Genomic DNA, 26083 nt, shown 5'->3' on the forward strand with positions numbered 1-26083 from the left:
GAAAGTCAATTTGAAAATTTCAGGTAAGATTTTTTTTTTTTTAATGTGCATTTCCCAAAATGAAACTGAAAGTCTGCAAAAAGGAAATATACTGATAAACCTGAATCATGGCAAATATAAGTACAAACATTATATTTAGAACTTTACATATAAAGTGCCAAACCATAGCTGAGAGTGTCTTAATAAAGGAAAACATACTTACCAAAAGACACTCATCTACATAAAGGAGATAGCCAAACCAGTACTGAAACGAGAATCAGCAGAGGTAATGGTATTTAAGAGTATATCGTTGATCTGAAAAGGGAGGTAGGAGATGAATCTCTTCGACCGATAACAGAGAACCTATGAAATAGATCCCCGTTAGGATGACCATTGCATTCATAGGTAACACTCCCTTCACATCCCTCTGTTATTCACTGCACTCTGAGAGGAACCGGGCTTCAGAATGCTGAGAAGCACATATCAATGTAGAAATCTAGCACAAACTTACTTCACCATCTCCATAGGAGGCAAAGTTTGTAAAACTGAATTGTGGGTGTGGTGGGGGGTGTATTTATAGGCATTTTGAGGTTTGGGAAACTTTGCCCCTCCTGGTAGGAATGTATATCCCATACGTCACTAGCTTATGGACTCTTGCCAATTACATGAAAGAAATATATATATGTCTCAATGAGTATATTATAAGATATATGTACAATGGTATGAATAAAATCACAATAAGAAGACTAAAATGTCTTCATTTGATAGACATTCAGGTTAAAGAATTAGAAAGAAAAGGATATTCGCGATATCAATGATTCTTATTTATCAAAAGTCCGATGCTCAGTCCGATGCTCATCCCGTCGAACTTGACGCGCGTGTTTTTGACAGATTTTTCATAAATAAGGGTGTCATATGTAGGTTCGCGGCAGCGATGTCTGTCGATGTCTGGGGAGCGTATTGACGTCAGTGAATGCAACAAAGTTGATAAATATCCCCCATAGACTCAGTTTACATATTTGTTGATAATTAATTAAGCATTATTTTTTCCTTTTAACAGAATATCCCTCAACAATTTACATACTTCAAAAAAGGCCAGATATTTTTTTTCCTTGTTAAAGTGGGTTTATCTGTGTAATTGAAAAATTTGAACACTAACGGAAGTTTAAATTGTTTGTTGCATTGCTTTTTTAACTTATTCCTGTTTGTGTTTTTTTTTTTTATAATATAGTTTTGATTGAGGTAAAAAATTATAACATGATAGACAAAAATACAGGGACATCTGATTTGCCTCATATGGTGCATATATTCAAGAAAAATAAATGCACATACTTTTATAAACAAGATGAGACAACAATGCTTAAAATGTGTCTGAATCACCAAGACCTCTATTTTTTATTTTATTACACTAAGAACTTACGGCTAGATTTAGAGTTTTGTCGGTAACGACCCACGTAGCTAACGCTGGCTTTTTTCTGGCCGCACCTTTTAAATAACTCTGGTATTGAGAGTTCACAGAATGGCTGCGTTACGGCTAGATTTAGAGTTTTGTCGGTAACGACCCGCGTAGCTAACGCTGGCTTTTTTCTGGCCGCACCTTTAAAATAACTCTGGTATTGAGAGTCCACAGAATGGCTGCGTTAGGCTCCAAAAAAGGAGCGTAGAGCATATTTAACGCAACTTCAACTCTCGATACCAGAGTTGCTTACGGACGCGGCCAGCTTCAAAAACGTGCTCGTGCACGATTCCCCCATAGGAAACAATGGGGCTGTTTGAGCTGGAAAAAAACCTAACACCTGCAAAAAAGCCGCGTTCAGCTCCTAACGCAGCCCCATTGTTTGCTATGGGGAAACACTTCCTACGTCTGCACCTAACACTCTAACATGTACCCCGAGTCTAAACACCCCTAACCTTACACTTATTAACCCCTATTCTGCCGCCCCCGCTATCGCTGACCCCTGCATATTATTATTAACCCCTAATCTGCCGCTCCGTAAACCGCCGCTACTTACATTATCCCTATGTACCCCTAATCTGCTGCCCCTAACACCGCCGACCCCTATATTATATTTATTACCCCCTAATCTGCCCCCCACAACGTTGCCTCCACCTGCCTACACTTATTAACCCCTAATCTGCCGAGGGGACTGCACCGCTATTATAATAAAGTTATTAACCCCTAATCCACCTAACGAACCCCATAATAAATAGTATTAACCCCTAATCTGCCCTCCCTAACATCGCCGAAACCTAACTTCAAACATTAACCCCTAATCTGCCAACTGGAGCTCACCGCTATTCTAATAAATGTATTAACCCCTAAAGCTAAATCTAACCCTAACACTAACACCCCCCTAAGTTAAATATAATTTAAATCTAACGAAATTAATTAAATCTTATTAAATAAATTATTCCTATTTAAAGCTAAATACTTACCTGTAAAATAATTCCTAATATAGCTACAATATAAATTATATTTATATTATAGCTATTTTAGGATTTATATTTATTTTACAGGTAACTTTGTATTTATTTTAACCAGGTACAATAGCTAAAATAGTTAAAATAATTACAAAATTACCTGTAAAATAAATCCTAACCTAAGTTACAATTAAACCTAACACTACACTATCAATAAATTAATTAAATACAATATCTACAAATAAATACAATGAAATAAACTAACTAAAGTACAAAAAATAAAAAAGAACTAAGTTACAAAAAATAAAAAAATATTTACAAACAGAAAAATATTACAACAATTTTAAACTAATTACACCTACTCTAAGCCCCCTAATAAAATAACAAAGACCCCCAAAATAAAAAAAATGCCCTACCCTATTCTAAATTACTAAAGTTCAAAGCTCTTTTACCTTACCAGCCCTGAACAGGGCCCTTTGCGGGGCATGCCCCAAAGAATTCAGCTCTTTTGCCTGTAAAAAAAACACATACAATACCCCCCCCCAACATTACAACCCACCACCCACATACCCCTAATCTAACCCAAACCCCCCTTAAATAAACCTAACACTAAGCCCCTGAAGATCTTCCTACCTTATCTTCACCATACCAGGTTCACCGATCAATCCAGAAGAGCTCCTCCGATGTCCTGATCCAAGCCCAAGCGGGGGGCTGAAGATGTCCATGATCCGGCTGAAGTCATCATCCAAGCGGGAGCTGAAGAGGTCCATGATCCGGCTGAAGTCATCATCCAAGCGGGAGCTGAAGAGGTCCATGATCTGGCTGAAGTCATCATCCAAGCGGGAGCTGAAGAGGTCCATGATCCGGCTGAAGTCTTCTATCAACTGCATCTTCAATCTTCTTTCTTCCGGATCCATCTTGCAGACCTCCGACGCAGAACATCCTGCTGGCCCGACGGACTACCGACGAATGAAGGCTCCTTTAAGGGACGTCATCCAAGATGGCATCCCTCGAATTCTGATTGGCTGATAGGATTCTATCAGCCATTCGGAATTAAGGTAGGAAAATTCTGATTGGCTGATGGAATCAGCCAATCAGAATCAAGTTCAATCCGATTGGCTGATCCGATCAGCCAATCAGATTGAGCTCGCATTCTATTGGCTGTTCCGATCAGCCAATAGAATGCGAGCTCAATCTGATTGGCTGATCGGATCGACCAATCGGATTGAACTTGATTCTGATTGGCTGATTCCATCAGCTAATCAGAATTTTCCTACTTTAATTCCGATTGGCTGATAGAATCCTATCAGCCAATCGGAATTCGAGGGACGCCATCTTGGATGACGTCCCTTAAAGGAGCCTTCATTTGTCGGTAGTCCGTCGGGCCAGCAGGATGTTCCGAGTCGGAGGTCTGCAAGATGGATCTGGAAGAAAGAAGATTGAAGATGCCGTTGATAGAAAACTTCAGCCGGATCATGGACCTCTTCAGTTCCCGCTTGGATGATGACTTCAGCCGGATCATAGACCTCTTCAGCAAGTCTTGTAGTGTTCAGCTCATTAAGCAACTCAGTTCCGGTTTTTGCTTCTGGAGTTGGAGATTTATTATCAGAGTTTCCCCCCTCACTGCATTTAGAGGTTTGCTGGGAAAGGAAAGTCTCATCTAACACGGCACATAATTGTATCTCAAAGTCCAGTAGGATCCGCTGTAATGTAATAGTTATTTCTTTCATTCTCACGCTAGGGATGTTTAGAAACCTCATTTGGGTGTATTGAAAGTCTTTATAGCAGCATTAAATGTCTGTTCCGTAACCCAGTTTCCTGGGGGTTATTGTGCAGCATCTCCAGCCACAGATATGATCAGCCTCACAAAGAATGGCAACCACGTTGTAGCTAAACTGAAGAACATAGGCTATCAGTGGTCACGTAGTGAGTTTCTCAGCTCATCAGATCCTTCCAGGGAATTGCAGGGTGAAGTGAAATTTAATAGTTTGATTTTAATCCCTAAAAGTTAAATTAGAGCCGGGAGCTCCCACAGATGCGTCTGGCCGCTTCAGCTATAGGCTCCGCCCCCCATGTTTGTGGTTTTTTTAATAGATGTGTTTTTTTTTCTCAATCCTATAGCTTGGTGTGAGTAATTAAGTGGAGGTATTATTTTCACTTATGTGGGCCAGATTAAACACTGTAAACTTAACCCCTTGCGCCATTTGGATGTAGGTACTATGTCACACAATACTTTGCCCAGCGTACTGTGTTGATGTACTACCTACATCCAACACAGAGATACATACTGTGGCCCCTGTCCTCAGCTTAGACAGCAGAGACTGCATCTTGGGGCAGAAGGCATCTGCCTTAAAATTTGTAAGGGAGCACTGATCGTGCTCGCTTAGCATATGAATACAGATAGCCAATTGTTAGAGAGTGACACTGTCTGTAACAATCTTTTGTTGGTTCCGGTGGGAGCAGTGGGAGTGGGATGGAAGTAGGGTGGTGAGTGGGTGGCCCAGTGAAGAGAAGGGTGGAAAGGGAACCCTTCATTAAAGAAAAAATATGGCTGGGAGCAGTAAGAGGGGGAGGGTTATAGAGCTGTTTGGGGGGGTCAGGGAGGTGGAATATACACTACAGAAATGTAAAAAATCATAATAAAGCCCTAAATTGAATATTGGCAGACTGTCTGCCAGTACTTAAGATGGTGGTGACCAGTGTGGTAAGGATGGAAGAGCGGTTTTTGGGAGGGATAAGGCATCAGGTGGGAGGGTAATTCCCACACTTGAGCAAATATTTTCCTTAAAAGCTAACTGACTAACCACTACACTGCCAGAAATTTTAGAAGAGTGGTGCACACCAGCAACTAGCGGCCTCCTAACTGGCAAAAATCAATGAAGCTTTTACAACCATTTTTCTTATGACTGCAGTAGTTATGTGTAAAAAATTTCAGTGAGAAACTCAAAGTTTGAGAAAAAGTTAAGTGAAGGTGGGGATATAGTTTTAGGTGTGGCAATATCAGAGTGGGCTTTTCTGCATAATCATACAGTTAAAAGTCCTCCAGTCACAGAAGGGTGGCCAATAGAATGCGAGCCAATCAGATTGAGCTCGCATTCTATTGGCTGTTCCGATCAGCCAATAGAATGCGAGCTCAATCTGATTGGCTGATCGGATCGACCAATCGGATTGAACTTGATTCTGATTGGCTGATTCCATCAGATAATCAGAATTTTCCTACTTTAATTCCGATTGGCTGATAGAATCCTATCAGCCAATCGGAATTCGAGGGACGCCATCTTGGATGACGTCCCTTAAAGGAGCCTTCATTTGTCGGTAGTCCGTCGGGCCAGCAGGATGTTCCGAGTCGGAGGTCTGCAAGATGGATCTGGAAGAAAGAAGATTGAAGATGCCGTTGATAGAAAACTTCAGCCGGATCATGGACCTCTTCAGCTCCCGCTTGGATGATGACTTCAGCCGGATCATGGACCTCTTCAGCAAGTCTTGTAGTGTTCAGCTCATTAAGCAACTCAGTTCCGGTTTTTGCTTCTGGAGTTGGAGATTTATTATCAGAGTTTCCCCCCTCACTGCATTTAGAGGTTTGCTGTGAAAGGAAAGTCTCATCTAACACGGCACATAATTGTATCTCAAAGTCCAGTAGGATCCGCTGTAATGTAATAGTTATTTCTTTCATTCTCACGCTAGGGATGTTTAGAAACCTCATTTGGGTGTATTGAAAGTCTTTATAGCAGTATTAAATGTCTGTTCCGTAACCCAGTTTCCTGGGGGTTATTGTGCAGCATCTCCAGCCACAGATATGATCAGCCTCACAAAGAATGGCAACCACGTTGTAGCTAAACTGAAGAACATAGGCTATCAGTGGTCACGTAGTGAGTTTCTCAGCTCATCAGATCCTTCCAGGGAATTGCAGGGTGAAGTGAAATTTAATAGTTTGATTTTAATCCCTAAAAGTTAAATTAGAGCCGGGAGCTCCCACAGATGCGTCTGGCCGCTTCAGCTATAGGCTCCGCCCCCCATGTTTGTGGTTTTTTTAATAGATGTGTTTTTTTTTCTCAATCCTATAGCTTGGTGTGAGTAATTAAGTGGAGGTATTATTTTCACTTATGTGGGCCAGATTAAACACTGTAAACTTAACCCCTTGCGCCATTTGGATGTAGGTACTATGTCACACAATACTTTGCCCAGCGTACTGTGTTGATGTACTACCTACATCCAACACAGAGATACATACTGTGGCCCCTGTCCTCAGCTTAGACAGCAGAGACTGCATCTTGGGGCAGAAGGCATCTGCCTTAAAATTTGTAAGGGAGCACTGATCGTGCTCGCTTAGCATATGAATACAGATAGCCAATTGTTAGAGAGTGACACTGTCTGTAACAATCTTTTGTTGGTTCCGGTGGGAGCAGTGGGAGTGGGATGGAAGTAGGGTGGTGAGTGGGTGGCCCAGTGAAGAGAAGGGTGGAAAGGGAACCCTTCATTAAAGAAAAAATATGGCTGGGCGCAGTAAGAGGGGGAGGGTTATAGAGCTGTTTGGGGGGGGTCAGGGAGGTGGAATATACACTACAGAAATGTAAAAAATCATAATAAAGCCCTAAATTGAATATTGGCAGACTGTCTGCCAGTACTTAAGATGGTGGTGACCAGTGTGGTAAGGATGGAAGAGCGGTTTTTGGGAGGGATAAGGCATCAGGTGGGAGGGTAATTCCCACACTTGAGCAAATATTTTCCTTAAAAGCTAACTGACTAACCACTACACTGCCAGAAATTTTAGAAGAGTGGTGCACACCAGCAACTAGCGGCCTCCTAACTGGCAAAAATCAATGAAGCTTTTACAACCATTTTTCTTATGACTGCAGTAGTTATGTGTAAAAAATTTCAGTGAGAAACTCAAAGTTTGAGAAAAAGTTAAGTGAAGGTGGGGATATAGTTTTAGGTGTGGCAATATCAGAGTGGGCTTTTCTGCATAATCATACAGTTAAAAGTCCTCCAGTCACAGAAGGGTGGCCAATAGAATGCGAGCCAATCAGATTGAGCTCGCATTCTATTGGCTGTTCCGATCAGCCAATAGAATGCGAGCTCAATCTGATTGGCTGATCGGATCGACCAATCGGATTGAACTTGATTCTGATTGGCTGATTCCATCAGCTAATCAGAATTTTCCTACTTTAATTCCGATTGGCTGATAGAATCCTATCAGCCAATCGGAATTCGAGGGACGCCATCTTGGATGACGTCCCTTAAAGGAGCCTTCATTTGTCGGTAGTCCGTCGGGCCAGCAGGATGTTCCGAGTCGGAGGTCTGCAAGATGGATCTGGAAGAAAGAAGATTGAAGATGCCGTTGATAGAAAACTTCAGCCGGATCATGGACCTCTTCAGCTCCCGCTTGGATGATGACTTCAGCCGGATCATGGACCTCTTCAGCAAGTCTTGTAGTGTTCAGCTCATTAAGCAACTCAGTTCCGGTTTTTGCTTCTGGAGTTGGAGATTTATTATCAGAGTTTCCCCCCTCACTGCATTTAGAGGTTTGCTGGGAAAGGAAAGTCTCATCTAACACGGCACATAATTGTATCTCAAAGTCCAGTAGGATCCGCTGTAATGTAATAGTTATTTCTTTCATTCTCACGCTAGGGATGTTTAGAAACCTCATTTGGGTGTATTGAAAGTCTTTATAGCAGTATTAAATGTCTGTTCCGTAACCTAGTTTCCTGGGGGTTATTGTGCAGCATCTCCAGCCACAGATATGATCAGCCTCACAAAGAATGGCAACCACGTTGTAGCTAAACTGAAGAACATAGGCTATCAGTGGTCACGTAGTGAGTTTCTCAGCTCATCAGATCCTTCCAGGGAATTGCAGGGTGAAGTGAAATTTAATAGTTTGATTTTAATCCCTAAAAGTTAAATTAGAGCCGGGAGCTCCCACAGATGCGTCTGGCCGCTTCAGCTATAGGCTCCGCCCCCCATGTTTGTGGTTTTTTTAATAGATGTGTTTTTTTTTCTCAATCCTATAGCTTGGTGTGAGTAATTAAGTGGAGGTATTATTTTCACTTATGTGGGCCAGATTAAACACTGTAAACTTAACCCCTTGCGCCATTTGGATGTAGGTACTATGTCACACAATACTTTGCCCAGCGTACTGTGTTGATGTACTACCTACATCCAACACAGAGATACATACTGTGGCCCCTGTCCTCAGCTTAGACAGCAGAGACTGCATCTTGGGGCAGAAGGCATCTGCCTTAAAATTTGTAAGGGAGCACTGATCGTGCTCGCTTAGCATATGAATACAGATAGCCAATTGTTAGAGAGTGACACTGTCTGTAACAATCTTTTGTTGGTTCCGGTGGGAGCAGTGGGAGTGGGATGGAAGTAGGGTGGTGAGTGGGTGGCCCAGTGAAGAGAAGGGTGGAAAGGGAACCCTTCATTAAAGAAAAAATATGGCTGGGAGCAGTAAGAGGGGGAGGGTTATAGAGCTGTTTGGGGGGGTCAGGGAGGTGGAATATACACTACAGAAATGTAAAAAATCATAATAAAGCCCTAAATTGAATATTGGCAGACTGTCTGCCAGTACTTAAGATGGTGGTGACCAGTGTGGTAAGGATGGAAGAGCGGTTTTTGGGAGGGATAAGGCATCAGGTGGGAGGGTAATTCCCACACTTGAGCAAATATTTTCCTTAAAAGCTAACTGACTAACCACTACACTGCCAGAAATTTTAGAAGAGTGGTGCACACCAGCAACTAGCGGCCTCCTAACTGGCAAAAATCAATGAAGCTTTTACAACCATTTTTCTTATGACTGCAGTAGTTATGTGTAAAAAATTTCAGTGAGAAACTCAAAGTTTGAGAAAAAGTTAAGTGAAGGTGGGGATATAGTTTTAGGTGTGGCAATATCAGAGTGGGCTTTTCTGCATAATCATACAGTTAAAAGTCCTCCAGTCACAGAAGGGTGGCCAATAGAATGCGAGCCAATCAGATTGAGCTCGCATTCTATTGGCTGTTCCGATCAGCCAATAGAATGCGAGCTCAATCTGATTGGCTGATCGGATCGACCAATCGGATTGAACTTGATTCTGATTGGCTGATTCCATCAGCTAATCAGAATTTTCCTACTTTAATTCCGATTGGCTGATAGAATCCTATCAGCCAATCGGAATTCGAGGGACGCCATCTTGGATGACGTCCCTTAAAGGAGCCTTCATTTGTCGGTAGTCCGTCGGGCCAGCAGGATGTTCCGAGTCGGAGGTCTGCAAGATGGATCTGGAAGAAAGAAGATTGAAGATGCCGTTGATAGAAAACTTCAGCCGGATCATGGACCTCTTCAGCTCCCGCTTGGATGATGACTTCAGCCGGATCATGGACCTCTTCAGCAAGTCTTGTAGTGTTCAGCTCATTAAGCAACTCAGTTCCGGTTTTTGCTTCTGGAGTTGGAGATTTATTATCAGAGTTTCCCCCCTCACTGCATTTAGAGGTTTGCTGGGAAAGGAAAGTCTCATCTAACACGGCACATAATTGTATCTCAAAGTCCAGTAGGATCCGCTGTAATGTAATAGTTATTTCTTTCATTCTCACGCTAGGGATGTTTAGAAACCTCATTTGGGTGTATTGAAAGTCTTTATAGCAGCATTAAATGTCTGTTCCGTAACCCAGTTTCCTGGGGGTTATTGTGCAGCATCTCCAGCCACAGATATGATCAGCCTCACAAAGAATGGCAACCACGTTGTAGCTAAACTGAAGAACATAGGCTATCAGTGGTCACGTAGTGAGTTTCTCAGCTCATCAGATCCTTCCAGGGAATTGCAGGGTGAAGTGAAATTTAATAGTTTGATTTTAATCCCTAAAAGTTAAATTAGAGCCGGGAGCTCCCACAGATGTGTCTGGCCACTTCAGCTATAGGCTCCGCCCCCCATGTTTGTGGTTTTTTTAATAGATGTGTTTTTTTTTCTCAATCCTATAGCTTGGTGTGAGTAATTAAGTGGAGGTATTATTTTCACTTATGTGGGCCAGATTAAACACTGTAAACTTAACCCCTTGCACCATTTGGATGTAGGTACTATGTCACACAATACTTTGCCCAGCGTACTGTGTTGATGTACTACCTACATCCAACACAGAGATACATACTGTGGCCCCTGTCCTCAGCTTAGACAGCAGAGACTGCATCTTGGGGCAGAAGGCATCTGCCTTAAAATTTGTAAGGGAGCACTGATCGTGCTCGCTTAGCATATGAATACAGATAGCCAATTGTTAGAGAGTGACACTGTCTGTAACAATCTTTTGTTGGTTCCGGTGGGAGCAGTGGGAGTGGGATGGAAGTAGGGTGGTGAGTGGGTGGCCCAGTGAAGAGAAGGGTGGAAAGGGAACCCTTCATTAAAGAAAAAATATGGCTGGGAGCAGTAAGAGGGGGAGGGTTATAGAGCTGTTTGGGGGGGGTCAGGGAGGTGGAATATACACTACAGAAATGTAAAAAATCATAATAAAGCCCTAAATTGAATATTGGCAGACTGTCTGCCAGTACTTAAGATGGTGGTGACCAGTGTGGTAAGGATGGAAGAGCGGTTTTTGGGAGGGATAAGGCATCAGGTGGGAGGGTAATTCCCACACTTGAGCAAATATTTTCCTTAAAAGCTAACTGACTAACCACTACACTGCCAGAAATTTTAGAAGAGTGGTGCACACCAGCAACTAGCGGCCTCCTAACTGGCAAAAATCAATGAAGCTTTTACAACCATTTTTCTTATGACTGCAGTAGTTATGTGTAAAAAATTTCAGTGAGAAACTCAAAGTTTGAGAAAAAGTTAAGTGAAGGTGGGGATATAGTTTTAGGTGTGGCAATATCAGAGTGGGCTTTTCTGCATAATCATACAGTTAAAAGTCCTCCAGTCACAGAAGGGTGGCATACAAATCTGGCCCAAAGATAGATGTTGGTCATAGGAGACTCTATTATAAGGAAGGTAGATAAAGTAATTTGTTATAGAGATCCCTTAAATAGAACAGTTTGCTGTCTTCTAGGGACTAGTGTTGGGCATGTTGTGGAGCGTATTTATACATAGTTGGAGTATCTGGGTCCAATCCAGCAGTCATGGTGCATATTCATACTAATGACAGAGCAAGGAGGAGATGGAATCACTAAAAATGACATCAGGGAGTTAGGAAGCAAGTTTAAAGCAAGGCATTCGAAGGTAAAATTTTCTTAGTAATTGTCAGTGCCATGTGCTAACCCAGTAAGACAGAAGGATCTAAGAGCATTTAATCAATGGGTAATATCATGGTGTAAAAGTGATGGCTTTGACTTTTAGAGCACTGAGTTGACTTTTCAGTTAAGTACAATTTGTGCAATAAGGATGAATTGCACCTAAATGACATGAGTGTAGGTGTGTTTGGTAAAAAGTATGGTAGCATGTCTAAAGAATATTTTAAACTAGGAAAGGGGAAGGAGAGTCAGCCCAAACATAACAGAACTGACAGATTAGTCTGCGAATATGATATATCTGGAATATCTCAAATCATGGATGAGGGAAGGGTACACTTAGGAAATGTTACTTTGCAAACTTTGGAGGCAATATATGAAAACAAATGCAAAAAGCAAGAAAATTACCCATTGATTAAATGTTAAAATCAGCCAATAGGATTTAAGCAGCTCTAGTTCCTATTGGCTGATTTACATTTTTCAGCCAATAGGAATGCAATGGTACCCCAATATAAAAGGGGTACCTTGCATTGAATCCTCATTGTGCGGCAGACAATCGCATGAAGAGGACCTCCACATTGGACCAATGGACCTCCGTCTCTGCGCATCGACCGCAGGGATGAAACAGATGGCGGTAACACGATGGAGGAAGATTGAGCCGCCTGGATGAAGATGCTTCTCCGCTAGGATTAAGATCATTTGCCAGACTTCAGCAACTGTGAGTACCGATTTTGGGGTTAGTGTTAGGGGTTTTTTTGTGTTATTTTGGGGTGTTGTTTTATTTAGATTAGGGCTTTTTTATTTAAATGGGCTGAAAAAGAGTTAAATGCCCTTTTAAGGGCAGTAGAAGAGCTGATTGCCCTTTTAAGGACAATGCCAATACAAATTCCCTTTTTAGGGCAATGGGTAGACTAGGTTTTTTTTTAGTTAGGTTTTTTATTTTGTGGGTTTGGGGGGTTGTGGTTTGTAATGTTGGCAGGTGTTTGTTGTATTTGTTTTAGCAAAAGAGCTGTTAAATGTAGGGCAATGTCCTACAAAAGTTCCTTTTAAGGTAGTTTATTACAGATTAGGCTTTTTTTAATTTTGGGGTGTTTTTTTTTTTTTTTTTAAACAGGGTATTAGAATAGGAATAATTTGTATTATTTTGGATAATATTGTTTGTTACTTTTTGTAATGGGATTTTTTTTTATTTTTGGGGTGTTTTTATTTTTTAGATTTTTAATGGGCCAAAAAAGAGCTGAATGCCCTTTTAATGGCAATGCCCATACAAATGCCCTTTTCAGGGCAATGGGTAGATCATGGGTAGTGGGTGTTTGTTTTTATTTTTTTGCAAAAGAGCTGTTAACTTTAGGGTAGTGCCCTACAAAAGAACCTTTTAAGGGCCCTTTGTAGTTTATTATAGATTAGGGATTTTAATTTTGGGGTGTTTTTTTTCTTAAATGGGGTATTAGAATAGCAAAATTTTATTTTTTTGCATAATTTTGTTTGTTATTTTTTGTAATGGTATTTTTTTTTATTTTTTGTAATTTTAGTGTTTATTATTTTTTGTAATTGTAGTTATAATTTTATAGTAATCTTAAATTTTTTATTTGTAGTAATCTTTCGGCCAGATTACGAGTTTTGTGTTAGAAGCTGTGCAGTGCTAACAAGCTTTTTTCTCCCATGCTCACTTACCTGCAGAGCTGGTATTACAAGTTTTTACAAACCCAGCGTTAAAAGGCAAGAAGTGAGTGTTGAGCAAAATTTAGCTCCTTACCGCACTTCAATACCAGCACTGCTTAAGTCAGAGGTGATCTGGCTGTACTTGCTCATGCACGACTTCCCCATAGGGAGAGCCGGCTGAGAAAAAGTCTAACACCTGCAAAAAAGCAGCGTAAAACTCAGTAATGCAGCCCCATTGATTCCTATGGGGAAATAAAATTTATGTTTACACCTAACACCCTAACATGAACCCCGAGTCTAAACTAGACATGTGCGATTTGTTTTGGATCAATTCGGAAATTCGGCCGAATTCGGTAAATTCGGTATTTGGATCGATTCGAATTTCTGAATTAAAATAGTGCCAAATCTACCGAATAAATCCGAATTAGTTCGGATTTATTCAGATTTATTCAGTAGATTCGGATGGCCATGGATTACGCTAGTATTGTACAGTATATTAGGTTATATCACTCTGCTATGGGTTACACATAATATACAGTACATAATACTAGTCAAATACACAGCATATCCTACCTAACACTTACCAAAATTCCGAATTTGTGAACCGAATCGAACCGAATCCAGCCAAATTTATTGAAATCCAAATGAATCCGAAATTAATCCGAAATGAATTGATTCAAATTTTTCCGAATTCGAATTGATCCGAACCGAAATTAAAAAAAATCCAAATCGATACGAACCAAACCGAATTTTTTCGTTTTGCACATGTCTAGTCTAAACACCCCTAATATTACACTTATTAACCCCTAATCTGCCGCCCATGACATCGCAGACACCTACATTACATGTATTAACTCCTAATCTACCACTCCGGACATCGCCGCCACCTACATTATACTTATTAACCCTTAATCTACCGCTCCGGACATCGCCGCCACCTACATTATATTTATTAACCCCTAATCTGCTGCCCCAATATTGTCGCCACCTACAGTATATTTTTTAACCCTTAATCTACTGCCCCGGACATTGCTGCCACCTACATTATATTTATTAACCCCTAATCTGCCGCCCCCAATGTCGCCGCCACTATACTAAATGTATTAACACCTAAACCTAAGTCTAACCCTAACTCTAATACCCCCTAACTTAAATATAATTACAATAAATCTAAATAAATAATAATATTATTACCTAAATAATTCCTATTTAAAACTAAATACTTACCTGTAAAATAAACCCTAAGATAGCTACAATATAACTAATAGTTACATTGTAGCTATCTTAGGCTTTATTTTTATTTTACAGGCAAGTTTGTATTTATTTTAACTAGGTAGAATAGTTACCAAATAGTTATTAACTATTTACTAACTACCTAGCTAAAATAAATACAAAAGTACCTGTAAAATAAAACCTTACCTAAGTTACAATTACACCTAACACTACACTACAAATAAATTAATTAACTAAATTAAACATATTTAAATAAATTAAATTAAATTAGCTACATTACAAAACCCCCCACTAAATTACAGAAAATAAAAAACAAATTACAGATCTTTAGACTAATTACACCTTATCTAATAGCCCTATCAAAATAAAAAAAAGCCCCACCAAAATAAAAAACCCTAGCCTAAACTAAACTATCAATAGCCCTTGAAAGGGCCTTTTGCGGGGCATTGCCCAAAGTAATTAGCTCTTTTACCCGTAAAAAAAATACAAACAACCCCCCAACAGTAAAACACACCACCAACACAACCAACCCCCCAAATAAAATACTAACTAAAAAAATCTAAGCTCCCCATTGCCCTGAAAATGGCATTTGGATGGGCATTGCCCTTAAAAGGGCATTTAGCTCTATAGCAGCCCAAATCCCTAACCTAAAAATAAACCCACCCAATACACCCTTAAACACTAACCCTATGAAGATCGACTTACAGTTCTGAAGACCGGACATCCATCCTCAAGGAAGCGGCAGAAGTCTTCATCCAACTGGGCCAAAGTCCTCAATGAAGCCGGGAGAAGTCTTCATTCAAGCAAGGAGAAGTGGTCCTCCAGACGGGCAGCTTCTATCTTCATCCATCCAACGCGGAGCGGGTTCACCTTCAAGACATCCGTCACGGAGCATCCTCTTCATTCGGAGTCTTCTTACTGAATGATAGTTCCTTTAAATAACGTCATCCAAGATGGCGTCCCTTAGATTCCGATTGGCTGATAGAATTCTATCAGCCAATCGGAATTAAGGTAGAAAAAATCCTGTTGGCTGATCCAATCAGCTAATAGGAGTAAGCTTGCATTTTATTGGCTGTTCCAATCAGCCAATAGAATGCAAGCTCAATTCTACTGGATGATTGGATTCTAAGGGACGCCATCTTGGATGACACTATTTAAAGGAACCGTCATTCAGTAAGAAGACTCCGACTGAAGAAGATGCTCCGCATCAGATGTCTTGAAGATGGACCCGCTCTGCGTCGGATGGATGAAGATAGAAGATGCCGTCTGGATGAAGACTTCTGCCCGTCTGGAGGACCACTTCGTCTGGCTTGGATGAAGACTTCTCCTGGCTTTGTTGAGGACTTCAGCCCAGTTGGATGAAAACTTCTGCCACTTCCTTGAGGATGGATGTCCGGTCTTCCGAACTGTAAGTCGATCTTCAGGGGGTTAGTGTTATTTTAAGGGTTTATTGGGTGGGTTTATTTTTTAGGTTAGGAATTTGGGCTGCAATAGAGCTAAATGCCCTTTTAAGGGCAATGCCCATCCAAATGCCCTTTTCAGGGCAATGGGGAGCTTAGTTTTTTTTAGTTAGTATTTTATTTGGGGGGTTGGTTGTGTTGGTGGTGTGTTTTACTGTTGGGGGTTGTTTGTATTTTTTTTACAGGTAAAAGAGCTGATTACTTTGGGGCAATTCCCCACAAAAGGCCCTTTTAAGGGATATTGATAATTTAGCTTAGGCTAGGGTTTTTTTTATTTTGGGGGGGCTTTTTTATTTTGATAGGGCTATTAGATTAGGTGTAATTAGTTTAAAGATCTGTAATTTGTTTTTTATTTTCTGTAATTTAATGTTTTGTTTTGTTTTGTAATTTAGCTAATTTAATTTCATTTAATTTATTTAATTGTTTTTAATTTAGTTAATTTATTTAATTGTAGTGTAGTGTTAGGTGTTAGTGTAACTTAGGTTAGGTTTTATTTTACAGGTACATTTGTATTTATTTTAGCTAGGTAGTTATTAAATAGTTAATAACTATTTAGTAACTATTCTACCTAGTTAAAATAAATACAAACTTGCCTGTAAAATAAAAATAAACCCTAAGATAGCCACAATGTAACTATTAGTTATATTGTAGCTAGCTTAGGGTTTATTTTATAGGTAAGCATTTAGTTTTAAATATGAATTATCTAGGTAATGATAGTAGTTTTTATTTAGATTTATTGTAATTGTATTTAAGTTAGGGGGTGTTAGGGTTAGACTAAGGTTTAGGGGTTAATACATTTAGTATAGTGGCGGCAATGCTGGGGGCGGCACATTAGGGGTTAATAAATGTAGGTAGGTGGCGGCGATGTTAGGGATGACAGATTAGGGGTTAATAATATTTAACTTGTGTTTGTGAGGCGGGAGTGTGGCAGTTTAAGGGTTATTATGTGTATTATAGTGGCAGCGACGTTGGGGGTGGCAGATTAGGGGTTAATGCAATCCAGATAAAAACATATCATACGGTCAGTACAAAACAGTTAAAAAATTATCAGGTGTATGAACAGGAGCACAGCGCAGATGCATTTCGTGCGCTTGCGCACTTGGTCACTGCTTACCTGAGCTCCTGTTCAAACACCTTCTTATAGGTCAAACAATTTAAAGTGATATACCAATTATCTATAACACCTGATAACCATATGTTTCGGTTAGTATATCAGTAAATGCACAGAAATGTTAATGCATAAATATTTGTAATTTTTGGGCAATCGTGAATGTATACATTAATATATATATTACAGGGAGTGCAGAATTATTAGGCAAGTTGTATTTTTGAGGATTAATTTTATTATTGAACAACAACCATGTTCTCAATGAACCCAAAAAACTCATTAATATCAAAGCTGAATATTTTTGGAAGTAGTTTTTAGTTTGTTTTTAGTTTTAGCTATTTTAGGGGGATATCTGTGTGTGCAGGTGACTATTACTGAGCATAATTATTAGGCAACTTAACAAAAAACAAATATATACCCATTTCAATTATTTATTTTTACCAGTGAAACCAATATAACATCTCAACATTCACAAATATACATTTCTGACATTCAAAAACAAAACAAAAACAAATCAGTGACCAATATAGCCACCTTTCTTTGCAAGGACACTCAAAAGCCTGCCATCCATGGATTCTGTCAGTGTTTTGATCTGTTCACCATCAACATTGCGTGAAGCGGCAACCACAGCCTCCCAGACACAGAGAGGTGTACTGTTTTCCCTCCTTGTAAATCTCACATTTGATGATGGACCACAGGTTCTCAATGGGGTTCAGATCAGGTGAACAAGGAGGCCATGTCATTAGATTTTCTTCTTTTATACCCTTTCTTGCCAGCCACGCTGTGGAGTACTTGGACGCGTGTGATGGAGCATTGTCCTGCATGAAAATCATGTTTTTCTTGAAGGATGCAGACTTCTTCCTGTACCACTGCTTGAAGAAGGTGTCTTCCAGAAACTGGCAGTAGGACTGGCAGTTGAGCTTGACTCCATCCTCAACCCGAAAAGGCCCCACAAGCTCATCTTTGATTATACCAGCCCAAACCAGTACTCCACCTCCACCTTGCTGGCGTCTGAGTTGGACTGGAGCTCTCTGCCCTTTACCAATCCAGCCACGGGCCCATCCTTCTGGCCCATCAAGACTCACTCTCATTTCATCAGTCCATAAAACCTTAGAAAAATCAGTCTTGAGATATGTCTTGGCCCAGTCTTGACGTTTCAGCTTGTGTGTCTTGTTCAGTGGTGGTCATCTTTCAGCCTTTCTTACCTTGGCCATGTCTCTGAGTATTGCACACCTTGTGCTTTTGGCACTCCAGTGATGTTGCAGCTCTGAAATATGGCCAAACTGGTGGCAAGTGGCATCTTGGCAGCTGCACGCTTGACTTTTCTCAGTTCATGGGCAATTATTTTGCGCCTTGGTTTTTCAACACGCTTCTTGCGACCCTGTTGACTATTTTGAATGAAACGCTTGATTGTTCGATGATCACGCTTCAGAAGCTTTGCAATTTTAAGAGTGCTGCATCCCTCTGCAAGATATCTCACTATTTTTGACTTTTCTGAGCCTGTCAAGTCCTTCTTTTGACCCATTTTGCCAAAGGAAAGGAAGTTGCCTAATAATTATGCACACCTGATATAGGGTGTTGATGTCATTAGACCACACCCCTTCTCATTACAGAGATGCACATCACCTAATATGCTTAATTGGTAGTAGGCTTTCGAGCCTATACAGCTTGGAGTAAGACAACATGCATAAAGAGGATGATGTGGTCAAAATACTCATTTGCCTAATAATTCTGCACTCCCTGTATATATATTATTATATTATATATATAATATACTATATATGTATATACACGAAAGATTCCCTACTTATTTATCACTAAATACTTTACCTAAAGATAATATATCATTTAATTCATATATGGAAATGCAAAGAATGATATTCTTGAGTATAATGTATCATCTTATTCACATGTGAAAATGAAATATAATCCGTTTATAGAAAGGCTGCAAAAAAACAGCTAAGTGGTTAAACAATATTGTTACATTTGATAATGTAAATAAATCTAGATCTCGTCTCATATTTAGACCTAAGTAGGGAATCTTTCGTATATATACACAGTATATATATTCCCTAATGATTTATTACACAATATATCACATAAAAATTATGTTTTCTTTTTATGCCTTACTAAGAATGTACTTGCCCTCTGAAATTTGCAATGACATGTTTTTCTGTTTTAAACTAATTTGAATGTATATATTCACAATGGATGCCTAAAAATTACAAAATTTTTATGCATTAAAATTTCTGTGACTTTACTGATATACTAACCAAAACATATTGTTATCAGGTGTTATAGATAATTGATATATCACTTTAAATTGTTTGACCTATAAGAAGGTGTCTGAACAGGAGCTCAGGTAAGCAGTGACCAAGTGCTCAAGAGCACGTAATGCATCTGCGTTGTGCTCCTGTTCATACACCTGATAATCTTTTAAATGTTTTGTACTGACCGTATGATATGTTTTTATCTGGATTACATTAAAATTTTGATTTTACTCAGCCGATGCCTTTCAATGCGCTACTTTGCTCTGGACCAATCTGTGCAATATCAGACAAAATAAGTGGCTGACAGGTTTCGGTTTCTGCCTTACTCCTAGCCTGCTTAAAAATACAAAACCTTTGCAGGTTTAAAAACCTTTGTCTGACCACCTATTGGATATTGGGGTTCTCATACCTCCCTTACCTTACTCAATCAGGCTACTAATTAGTCAAAGCACTATGAACAGCTAATTATAACTTTGCTCTTGCTGCTCTTACAAACCTTCTCACAAATACCGTAGATAAAGTTACATAGTGGAACCACGTTACCTTCTAATAAACCCATTTTATTCTAAAACACATGCGCCTAGATTATGAGATTGGCGTTAGCCTTAAAAAGCAGCGTTGAGAGGTACCAACGTTGCTTTTTAACGCCCGCTGGTATTACGAGTCAGGCAGGAAAGTGTCTACCTCTCACTTTTTTTCTGAGACCTCTAGGCTACCGCAAATCCCCTTACGTCAATTGCGTATCCTATCTTTTTAATGGGATTTGCCTAACGCCGGTATTACAAGTCTTGGAAAAAGTGAGCGGTAGACCCTCTCCTGTCAAGACTCCTAACGCATTTAAAAGTCAGTAGTTAAGAGTTTTATGGGCTAACGCCGGAACATAAAACTCTTAACTAAAGTGATAAAAAGTAGACTAACACCCATAAACTACCGATTAACCCCTAAACCGAGCCCCCCCCCACATCGGAAACACTGTAATAAATATGTTAACCCCTAATCTGCCGATCGGACATCACCACCACTTTAATAAATATATTAACCTCTAAACCACCACACTCCCACCTTGCAAACACTAGTTAAATATTATTAACCCCTAATCTGCCGTCCCTAACATCGTTGACACCTACTTACATTTATTAACCCCTAATCAGCCACCCCATCGTCGCCGCTACTATTTTAAAGGTATTAAACCCTAAATCTAAACCTAACCCTAACCCCCCTAACTTAAATATAATTTAAATTAAACAAAATAAATTTAACATAATTAAATAAATTAATCCTATTTAAAACTAAATACTTACCTATAAAATAAACCCTAAGCTAGCTACAATATAACTAAAAGTTACATTGTAGCTACCATACGCCTAGATTTAGAGTTCTGTGTTAGCCGTCAAAACCAGCGTTAGGGGGTCCTAATGCTGGTTTTGTCCTACCGCTGGTGTTTAGAGTCTTGTAGGTAAGGGTGTAATGCTCACTTTCCAGCCGCGACTTTTCCATACCGCAAATCCCCTTATGTCAATTGCGTATCCTATCTTTTCAATGGGATCTTTCCAACGCCGGTATTTAGAGTCTTGGCTGAAGTGAGCATTAGAAATCTAACGACAAAACTCCAGCCGCAGAGAAAAGCCAGGAGTTAAGAGCTTTCTGGGCTAATGCCGATTCATAAAGCTCTTAACTACTGTGCCCTAAAGTACACTAACACCCATAAACTACCTATGTACCCCTAAACCGAGGCCCCCCCACATCGCCGCCACTCTATTAAAATTTTTTAACCCCTAATCTGCCGACCGCACACCGCCGCCACCTACATTATCCCTATGTACCCCTAATCTGCTGCCCCTAACACCGCCGACACCTACATAATATTTATTAACCCCAAATCTGCCCCCCCAACGTCGCCGCTACCTACCTACAATTATTAACCCCCTAATATGCCTACCGGACCTCACCGCTACTCTAATAAATGTATTAACCCCTAAAGCTAAGTCTAAACCTAACACTAACACCCCCCTAAGTTAACTATAATTTTTATCTAATGAAATAAAATAATTATCATTAAATAAATTATTCATATTTAAAGCAAAATACTTACCTGTAAAATAAACCATAATACAGCTACAATATAAATAATAATTATATTGTAGCTATTTTAGGTTTATATATATTTTACAGGCAACTTTGTATTTATTTTAACTAGGTACAATAGCTATTAAATAGTTAATAACTATTTAATAGCTACCTAGTTAAAATAATTACAAAATTACCTGTAAAATAAATCCTAACTTAAGTTACAATTAAACCTAACACTACACTATCAATAAATTAATTTAATAAACTACCTACAAGTATCTACAATTAAACCTAACACTACACTATCAATAAATAAATTAAATACAAATACCTACAAATAAATACAAATAAATAAACTAACTAAAGTACAAAAAATAAAAAAAAGAACTAAGTTACAAAAAATAAAAAAGAACTAAGTTACAAAAAAATAAAAAAATAATTTACAAACATTATAAAAATATTACAACAATTTTAAGCTAATTACACCTACTCTAAGCCCCCTAATAAAATAACAAAGCCCCCCAACATAAAAAAATGCCCTACCTCAGGGTCTTAGTGTTAGGTTTATTTAAGGGGGTTTTGGGTTAGATTAGGGGTATGTGGGTGGTGGGTTGTAATGTTGGGGGGGGTATTGTATGTGTTTTTTTACAGGAAAAAGAGCTGAATTTCTTGGGGCATGCCCCGCAAAGGGCCCTGTTCAGGGCTGGTAAGGTAAAAGAGCTTTGAACGTTTGTAATTTAGAATAGGGTAGGGCATTTTTTATTTTGGGGGCTTTGTTATTTTATTAGGGGGCTTAGAGTAGGTGTAATTAGTTTAAAATTGCTGTAATATTTTTCTGATGTTTGTAAATATTTTTTTTATTTTTTGTAACAGTTCTTTTTTATTTTTTGTACTTTAGTTAGTTTATTTCATTGTATTTATTTGTAGATATTGTATTTAATTAATGTATTGATAGTGTAGTGTTAGGTTTAATTGTAGGTAATTGTAGGTATTTTATTTAATTAATTTATTGATAGTGTAGTGTTAGGTTTAATTGTAACATAGGTTAGGATTTATTTTACAGGTAATTTTGTAATTATTTTAACTATTTTAGCTATTAAATAGTTCTTAACTATTTAATAGCTATTGTACCTGGTTAAAATAAATACAAAGTTACCTGTAAAATAAATATAAATCCTAAAATAGCTATAATATAATTATAATTTATATTGTAGCTATATTAGGATTTATTTTACAGGTAAGTATTTAGCTTTAAATAGGAATAATTTATTTAATAAGAGTTAACTAATTTCGTTAGATTTAAATTATATTTAACTTAGGGGGGTGTTAGTGTTAGGGTTAGGGTTAGACTTAGCATTAGGGGTTAATACATTTATTAGAATAGCTGTTAGCTCCAGTCGGCAGATTAGGGGTTAATAATTGAAGTTAGGTGTCAGCGATGCTAGGGAGGGCAGATTAGGGGTTAATACTATTTATTATAGGGTTAGTGAGGCGGATTAGGCGTTAATAACTTTATTATAGTAGCGGTGCGGTCCGCTCGGCAGATTAGGGGTTAATAAATGTAGGCAGGTGGAGGCGACGTTGAGGGTTGCAGATTAGGGGTTAATAAATATAATATAGGGGTCGGCGGTGTTAGGGACAGCAGATTAGGGGTACATAGCTATAATGTAGGTGGCGGCTCTTTGCGGTCGGCAGATTAGGGGTTAATTATTGTAGGGGTCGGCGGTGTTAGGAACAGCAGATTAAGGGTACATAAGTATAACGTAGGTGGCGGTCGGCAGATTAGGGGTTAAAAAATTTTAATCGAGTGGCGGCGATGTGGGGGGACCTCGGTTTAGGGGTACATAGGTAGTTTATGGATGTTAGTGTACTTTAGAGCACAGTAGTTAAGAGCTTTATGAACCGGCGTTAGCTCTTAACTACTGACTTTTTTCTGCGGCTGGAGTTTTGTCGTTAGAATTCTAACGCTCACTTCAGACACGACTCTAAATACCGGAGTTAGAAAGATCCCATTGAAAAGATAGGATACGCAATTGACGTAAGGGGATCTGCGGTATGGAAAAGTTGCGGCTGAAAAGTGAGCGTTAGACCCTTTCCTTACTGACTCTAAATACCTGCGGTAGCCTAAAACCAGCGTTAAGAGCCTCTAACGCTGGTTTTCACGGCTACTGCCAAACTCCAAATCTAGGCCATAGTTTATTAAGGTCATGTGTTCCTGAATTCAGAAGGCTCGCCCCTATCTCCAAATCAGATGCAAGGGTTCACATTTTTTATCTAAGCTTCAGATTCCAACTTAGAGACATAGTTTATTAAGGTCATGCGTTCCTGAATTCAGAAGGCTCGCCCCTATCTCCAAATCAGATGCGAGGGTTCACTTTTTTATCTAAGCTGCAGATTCCTACTTAGAGACATACACCTAGATCACAATTTTGCAGTAAGCTTAAAAAGCAGCGTTAGCCGGTCCTAACGCTACTTTTTATGCTCACTTTTTTGGCCAGACTTGGAAATACCGCAAATCCACTTACATAAATTGCGTATCCTCTTTTTTCAATGGGATTTGCATAGCGCCGGTATTACGAGTCTGTCTGAAAAAGTGAGCGGTAGACCCTCTCCTGTCAAGACTGGTACTGCATTTTAAAGTCAGTAGTTAAGAGTTTTACACTACAATGCTGTAGCTTAAAACTCTAACTAAAGTGCTAAAAAGTACACTAACACCCAAAAACTACCTATTAACCCCTAAACCGAGGCCCTCCCGCATCGCAAAAACACAAAAAAAATAATTAACCCCTAATCTGCTGAACCGGACATTGCCGCCACTATAATAAATATATTAACCCCTAAACCGCCGCACTCCCTGCTTGCAAACATTAGTTAAATATTATTAACCCCTAATCTGCCATCCCTAACATCGCCGACACCTACCAACATTTATTAACCCCTAATCTGCCGCCCCCAACGTCGCTGCCACAGTACTAAAGTTATTAGCCCTTAAATCTAAGTCTAATCCTAACCTTAACACCCCCTAACTTAAATATAATTAAAAGAAATCCAAATAAAAATTACTATCATTAACTAAATTATTCCTATTTAAAACTAAATACTTACCTATAAAATAAACCCTAAGCTAGCTACAATATAACGAATAGTTACATTGTAGCTAGCTTAGGGTTTATTTTTACTTTATAGCCAAGTTTGTATTTATTATAACTAGGTAGAATAGTTACTAAATAGTTATTTATAGTTATTTATAACTATTTAATACCTACCTAGCTAAAATAAATACAAATTGACCTGTAAAATAAAACATAACCTAAGTTACACTAACACCTAACACTACACTATAATTAAATTAATTCCCTAAATTAAATACAATTAAATAAAATTAAATAAAATTAGCTAAAGTACAAAAAAACAACACTAAGTTACAGAAAATAATAAACAAATTACAAGATTTTTAAACTAATTACACCTAATCTAATCCCCCTAACAAAATAAAAAAGCCCCCCAAAATTAAAAAAAAGCCCTACCCTACACTAAATTACAAATAGCCCTTAAAAGGGCCTTTTGCGGGGCTTTGCCCCAAAGTAATAAGCTCTTTTACCTGTAAAAAAAATTACAACCCCCCCCCAACATTAAAACCCACCACCCACACAACCAACCCTACCCTAAAACCCACCCAATACCCCTTAAAAAAACCTAACACTAACCCCTTAAAGATCACCTTACCAGGAGAAGTCTTCATCCAACTGGGCCGAAGTCCTCAATGAAGCCAGGAGAAGTCTTCATCCAAGCCGGGCGAAGTAGTCCTCCAGGCGGGTAGAAGTCTTCATCCAGACGGCATCTTCTATCTTCATACAGATGGCATCTTCTATCTTCATCCATCCGGTGTGGAGTGGGTCCATCTTCAAGACATCTAACATGGAGCATTCTCTTCATCCGACGGCTAACACTGAATGAAGGTTTTTTTTAAATGACGTCATCCAAGATGGCATCCCTTCAATTCTGATTGGCTCATAGAATTCTATCAGCCAATCGGAATTAAGGTAGAAAAAATCTGATTGGCTGATGTAATCAGCCAATAGGATTGAAGTTCAATCCTATTGGCTGATCCAATCAGCCAATAGGATTAAGCTGGCATTCTATTGGCTGTTCCAATCAGCCAATAGAATGCCAGCTCTATCCTATTGGCTGATTGCATCCACCAATAGGATTTTTTCTACCTTAATTCCCATTGGCTGATAGATTTCTATCAGCCAATTGGAATTGAAGGGACGCCATCTTGGATGATGTCATTTAAAGGAACCTTTATTCAGTGTTAGCCGTCGGATGAAGAGGATGCTCCTCGTCTGATGTCTTGAAAATGGACCCACTCCACACCGGATGGATGAAGATAGAAGATGCCGTCTGGATGAAGACTTCTGCCCGTCTGGAGGACCACTTCGCCGGGCTTGGATGAAAACTTATCCCGGCTTCGTTGAGGACTTCGGCCCGGTTGGATGAAGGCTTCTCCCAGTAAGGTGATCTTCAAGGGGTTAGTGTTAGGTTTTTTAAAGGGGGTATTGGGTGGGTTTTCGAGTAGGGTTGGTTGTGTGGGTGGTGGGTTTTAATGTTGGGGGGGATTTGTAATTTTTTTTACAGGTAAAAGAGCTGATTACTTTGGGGCAATGAACCGCAAAAGTCCCTTTTAAGGGCTATT

This window comes from Bombina bombina, chromosome 6 (genome assembly GCF_027579735.1).
Source record: "Bombina bombina isolate aBomBom1 chromosome 6, aBomBom1.pri, whole genome shotgun sequence".
NCBI lineage: Eukaryota > Metazoa > Chordata > Amphibia > Anura > Bombinatoridae > Bombina > Bombina bombina.